The following is a 6840-nucleotide window of genomic DNA, read 5'->3' as shown; positions in this document are numbered from 1 at the left end:
TGGCCTGGTTAAGGCCTTGAGCTCAGACCGGCTGAACGCTGAGAGGAGAGTGGACCGAAGACAAGACTCCGGCCCTGCGTGATTGGCTGGGTTACTAAACGTTGATAGGATACGGCGCCCGGGAGAATTGGGGAGAAGAGTTCGGCGCGGGGCACGATGGGACGCCCCCGGGAAGGGGCGGAGCGGTTTTCGGGCTGCGGTTGGGGTAACGCCGTCACTCCGAGGGGCGTGTTGAACAGGGTTTCGCGGGCTTGAGCGGGGGAGGGGGGACCGTTAAAACCCTTCACCGCACTCACAGGAAGTTGCTTTAATGACTAGGCCTGCTTGGTGCCAGGTCTGCGGCTGGGAAGGACCCTGAAGACCATGTGTTTCAACTTCCAATTCGCAGATGTGGGAACTGAAGTCCAGAGAGGGTATGCAACTTGTGTAAGGCTACACAGCCGGTTAGTGGCCTGGTCGGGACTGGACTCTAGCGCTCTTGACTGCCCTTGGTCTTACACGCAGCTTTCCCCTCAAGGAGGTGAATGCTGATCACTTCCCTTAGACCTATTTATAAGGTTTGAGTCCTGTGCTGTTTGTTCCCCCTCCAAGGCGGTGAATGCTGATCACTTCCCTTACATCTATTTATAAGGTTTGAGGCCTGTACTGTTATAAGGTCTAATTCACATGGGGTGAGCATTTGAATGCCTCTTAGACCCCCATCTCTAGTTACCAGTTATTTGAAGGAATAGAAGTGTTTAATCCTTCGAAGGTGCCTTTAAAGGCACAACCATGAACCAGATAGAAGACGTGTACAGACATAAAGGATCGTGGTTCTTAGCCTTTTTAAGTTCTAAGCCCTGGGAGAAACTAATGAAACCCTTTCCTTAGCAAAGTGCACGTAAAGAGAATGCATAGTTTCTTGACTTCCCCTGACAGTAATGGGCTTCACGTGAAGAATTTCCCGAATTCTTACAATTTCACCATATTGATCTGTTAATTGAATATAGGTAACTTATAGACCTCTCGACAATGAGGCTTGAGCTTGTGGAATGATTGCCCTACTCTAACCATACCGAGAAAACCTAGGAGGAACTCCTCACTGAGAGGTTCCACCCAAGAATTAGGAAAGGTTGGCCATTTAGCTTTAATCTTTAAAAGAGGACGAAGAAGTCTGTCAATTCTGAAGCTTAAGTGTGCGGACACCATGCTCACCCCATCCTGTAGTGGATTTCTTATAGCTTAGGATTTCTTATAGCTCCCAACCCCAGCCTTTTGCTTCATCTATTAACAAAGAACTGTCCCGTGTTTGTAACCTTATTAGGAATCAATGAAAAGTAAGATGACATCCATGAAAATCCTTGAATTGCACTTACGTGGATTACCCAAATGATCCACAGTTTTGTCTCACTCCAAGCCAACTTTCTCCTGCCCCCTAACAGTTCGATGAACCATCTCTGCCAACATCAGTCATAATAATGCCAGTAAAGGCAACTGGATTTTTTAAGTAGCTGGAATAAAATGTTGGGGAGGTAAACGTTTTGCAGCAGAGTTCCAGTCAAACATAAAATCCTTACTAAGACTCAAGTGAAATGATTTTTTTAGTTCAACTAAGGTTACTAATGGTGCTCTCTAGTCTCATCAAAATCACTCAACACTCTCCTAAATTCAGCAGATGCTAGTGAGGCACCAAAGTGTGTGTTTAGCACACAGACTTCAGAGACTGACTTCCTGAGTTTATATCCCAGCTCTATTCTTTTAGCTTGTGTGACTGACTTTCCTATATTATGTGAAATAGGGCTAATAATTTCACCTAGCTCATATAGGGCTTTTGGAAGGGCTTAAGTGAGTTAATAAATGTTAAATGCTAGGAATACTGCCTGGCATGTTATGTGTTATAATATACGTTGGCTCTTAAACTATTTAGCATATGTTTTGAACTAAGCAAATGGCTCTTGGTCCTTGTCTTGTTAGGGAAGATAGATGAATCCGTTAATCTCACAAACAGATGTCAAGTGCAAGTGACAGGTGCCAAGGAGTGACCCAGTCCGGGGACTCAGAAAACTTAGTTGAGAAAGGGAAGAGAGTTATCCAACTGGAGAAGGCAGGAACAGCATGTGCAAAAGCCCTGTGGTAGGAGGGAGATCGGGGTTTACAAGGAAGGAAGTGAAAAAAGGCAAGGGCCTCCACAACACAAAGAACAAGAGATTGAGATAGAGCTAGAGAGTTGAGTAGAGGAAAGCCCGTATGAGACCCTGCATGCTATGAAAGTGATTTTTGTCTGTATAGTAAGAGCAAAGAACAGCTAGTGAAAGATTTTAAGAAGTATAGTGGTTGTAATGTGAAGATTAGACTGGAAAGGGGGAAGAGTGGATTCAGGGAGACCAGTTAGGCCATTGTAATAATCCAGATAAGAGATGATACTTTTAGAAAGGAGAAGGGTAGAAGGAATAGTGGAAATAGAAATAGCAAAGTTAATTGAACTTAGTGACTGATCGGAAGAAGAGGGGAGTGTCACTGGTGCCTATTAGGATTTCTGGCTTGTACTATGGAGTGGCTGGTGATGCCATTTGCAGTGTTTCCCAAGTGGGAGGAATCAGAGGCCACATGGTTTAGAAGAATGGGTAGAGGTACAAAGGAGGCTTCAAGTTGTATTGATCCGTCTATGGAATACATGGGTTTTGATATGTATTCTCTAACTTTTTGAATGTCAGGAATATTTGTGTCCAATGAACAAATTCTGATATCAAAGAGAAAAAAATTGGTTTCAGTCTTACTCTGCAACTTCCTGCTGTATGATCCTGCACAAGTTACTGAACCTCTTGGATCTGTGAAATGGGAGGATCTTTGCTCCACCATTGGGCGATCTGAGTATAACCGGGATCCTCTCTGTGAGGTGCTTGGTGCAAGTGTTTTGGGCCAGCAGGTGCTCACCACTATTAAGTGAATTTATGAATGGGTGAGATCAGCTGCAGTTTCCCCACCCAGGTCTCTCCCTCCCCCACCTCCCAACTCACAGCACATATGTATGAGAAAACTGGCTGCGAGGGGAGAAAGAGGTTGAGACCTGGTGCTCTTTCCTCCTGAGGAAAGCTGACTGACCTGGAGAGGGGTTAAACCTTGGCCTCAATAGCGCTGAGGAAGAATACAGATGAATATGACATTTGGAGGACTGAGTATTCTTCTGCTTAGTGATGGGGCAAACTTTAATGCCATTTTCCTGACTTCCCATATAACACTTCTTCCAAATAACTTAGAAAAGTGAATATTCACAGAAAAGGAGCCAAGGCATTGCTCTTCATCTTCAGCTCCTATAAGCAGAAAGACTATTATTGAAAAAGTATTCTCTCATCTCTCCTGGTCTTTCTCTTTGCCCACTAGGCTCTAGACTTTTTGTTCCTTGAGAACACCATGATCTGTGAGTCTCCTGACCAGCATTTGCTGTTCCTTCCCATTATTCCTATCATTTCAGATGTCACTTCCTCAGGCCTTCCCTGACCACCCTATCTAAGAGAGTTCCATAGATACTCTATGACAGGACCCTATCTGAATGTCTTTAGAATACTTCTAAATACCTGAAATTATCTTTTTTTGCTGTATGTCCTCACCCCCACAGAATGCAAGTTCCATGAGAGCAAGGATCTTGTCTGTCTTGTTTTGTTGCTTAAAATTGTGCCTCACACATACTAGGTGCTCACATACTTGTTAAACAGATGAAGCATATGTAACTAAACATGCAACATGCCTTATGGCTCATGAAAAGTGACTGTCTAGCTTTGTTAAAGTACTTTATAACTTGATTTACCATCTTTTCCAGTGTTATTCACCCTAGCCCCCACATGTACCTTTGGTCTAGTTAAGCCAACCATCTCACTGTAACCTAGAGAAGTGCTCATCACTATGATAGGCCTGTCCCCTGCCTAGGATTCTCTCCTTGTCTTTTTCTGTCTTCAAAATTGTACTCTTGTTAATTTGTTCATTCAACTACATTAATTTATTGTTGTCTCTCTCACTCTCTAGGGCATTTCAGGTGTAACATGGGATTGTTCAATAAACAGATATTACTTTCTCGATCAGAAAAAAAGTTTTTAGTTTTTTAAAATCCAGGAAAATGGATAGGGAAAATGTTTGAAGAAGGGTTTGTAAGCTCAAGGGCAAGGACCCTGCAGCACCTAGCACAACTGGCCCTCTATAAACAATTTTCTGAATATTGGTTATTATTTTTATTGGATCTCCTCCAAAGCAGAAAGGGACTCTGTAGTGGGGACATAGACAGAAGGAAGAAGGGAGGTAGGAAGCAAGTATATTGAATCTTGAATCCTGAGTTAGGAGGGCCTCTGAGAGACACGAGGTAAGTGGAGCAAATTATTTAATGAGTCTTAACAACTGCACCCTCCTGAGTTTGCCAAAGAGCCTGGAGACAGATCAGATACTTTCTTCTTTCATTTATTCAGGCCTCTTTTATTCTCTTCCTTTGTTCTTTTTCTGGTTATCAAAGTAACACATGCTCCTCACTGTTGCAATTTTGAAAAGCATCAAGGTATTAAGCAGAAATCACCTGTAATCCCAAATTATATCCACCATTAAAATAATTGGCATGAAGTTCAATTTTAAATGAAAACTAAAGTATTACTAAGTAACATTTTTGCCCCCCCCGCCAAGAAATGTACTTTTAAGAATTGTAAATTGGTTCAACTCTTTATCGGGTTGCATTAAAAAATGGTATGAACTAAACATATTTGAACTGGCTCTGAAAGGGTTTTCACAGCAGTACAATACATAAGTAAGTAAAGCCTTTTAACTTCGACTTAAGCGTTTTTTATAAAGCACCAATAGAATGAGCTAAAAATTGAAAACCATTGAAGTATACCCAGTGAGTCATCAACCCCAAAGCTCACTAAGGCCTCTCTTCCTGGCCAGGTGTTATAGAGAATCCTGTATTCTGGGCCAGAGCTCTTCTCATATTTCTGTTCTTTTTTTCTTTATTTAATAGAGTACATACTCAATTTCCATTATCTGTGTTGTTTTGGGGAAAACTCAGCTCTTCCTGTGTGTCTCCTTCATTTTCACATTACTGTCACACTAGCTGTGTCCTACAGTTTAACTCAATTTTGACACTACCTGGAGATAGTGTCAGATCGCACATATTAAGGGCTCAGCCCCACGAAAGTGCCCCCTACTTCAGATGTCAATTGCAAGTGGTGGGACCCCAGGTTACTCACAACTTCTGCCTGACTGACTTGGCTACAAATCAGAGGTTCCCACAACCACTTCCTTGGGTTCCATTAGAGTAGCTCTCAAATTCAGGGAAGCACTTACCTACATTTCCCAGGTTATTAAAGGATATGATACAGATGAACTACCAGAGGAAGAGCTACATGGGGTGAGGTCTGGCATGGTCCCTAGTGCAGAAACTTCTGTCCCTGTGGAGTTGGGGTGTACCAACCTCCCAGATGTGTTCGCCTACCGGAAGTTCCCCAAACTCCCTACTATTGGAAATTTTATGGAAGCTTCCTCATGTAGGCATGGCCAATTATTAACTCAATTCCCAGCCCCTCTCTCCTCTAAAGAAGTTGTGTTGGGGTGGGGAGCTGAAAATTCGGAGCTTCTTTTTATGGCTTGGTCATTCTGATGACCAGCCCCCATCTAGGAGCCTTCTCAGAGCCACCTCATTAGAACAGAAGATGTTCTTAGTGCTTGTATTACATTGAATGTACGAAGGGCTTTAGGAGCCAAAAAACCCTTTGACTCCAGGAATAGAGTCAAAGACCAAATTTTACAGCAAGAGATGCTCTTAGTGCTCTTATCACTTAAGAAATTACAAAGTTCTTTGCCAGGAACTGGGAGCCAAGACATATATTTTTTCTGTTATCTTACATTTGTACATTTTGTATGCACACATACTATTTTGTTCCCTGTTGGACTGTAACTCAGGGTCTCTCAACCTTGGTGCTATTTGGACCAAATAATTCTTTGTCCTGTGGTCTGTCCTATGCATTGTAGGATTTTTTAGCCCATCCCTGCCTCTACCGACTAGATGCCAGTACCACACGCCTCTGTCTCCAGACCTTGCTAAATGTCCCTTGGTAGCAAAAAACACAGCCCCATCCCCTGCAATTGAGAACCACTGCAATAACTCCTTGAGGTCAGAGGCCATGTCTTATAAATTCCTATATTTTCTAAAATGTGTAAAAAAGCATGTACTTTTTTTTTTTTGAATGCACAGCACCTGGCCTTCTCCTAGGTGGTCTCCCATCCAAGTACTAACCAGGTTCAACCCTACTTAGCTTCCAAGATCAGACATCAGGCTTGTTCTGGATAGCATGGCTGTAGGCCATGGACTGTGGCTCCACTGGGGTACGAACCTAGGACCTTCTGCGTGTAAAGCAGATATGCTAACCGCTACACTGTGGAACCACATCCTGTAGCATGTACTTTTTATTATCCAAACGGTATCATTGCCTCGTGAAAATAATGGATAGTATTTATAAAGCCCTTACTCTTTGTACTGTTCTAAGATCTTTACATATATTAACTCACCTAATCCTCACAACAACTTTATGAGATAGGAACAATTATTATGCCCTTTTACAGTCAATAAACTAAGGCTCAAAGAAGTTAGGTAAGTTGTTCAAGATCACCTAGCTACAAAGGTGACAGCTAGGACTTGAACCCTAACCAGGCAGTCCTGCTGCAGTTTCTGGGCTCTCAAACATTTTGCTGTCTACTGCTTTTTAATACAAAGAAAAAAAAACTTACAAAAAAGCCAGACATTCTCCATCTGCCTACAGAATTTGCATAGGCAAACATGGTAAAAATAAAATTTCCTATTCTGCCTTTTTCACAGAACATGATATAGCA

The sequence above is a fragment of the Pteropus medius genome, unplaced genomic scaffold (assembly GCF_902729225.1).
Source record: "Pteropus medius unplaced genomic scaffold, Ma_sr-lr_union100, whole genome shotgun sequence".
Classification (NCBI taxonomy): domain Eukaryota; kingdom Metazoa; phylum Chordata; class Mammalia; order Chiroptera; family Pteropodidae; genus Pteropus; species Pteropus medius.
The sequence above is the reverse complement of the archived record's forward strand: the minus strand, read 5'-3'. Positions refer to the sequence as shown.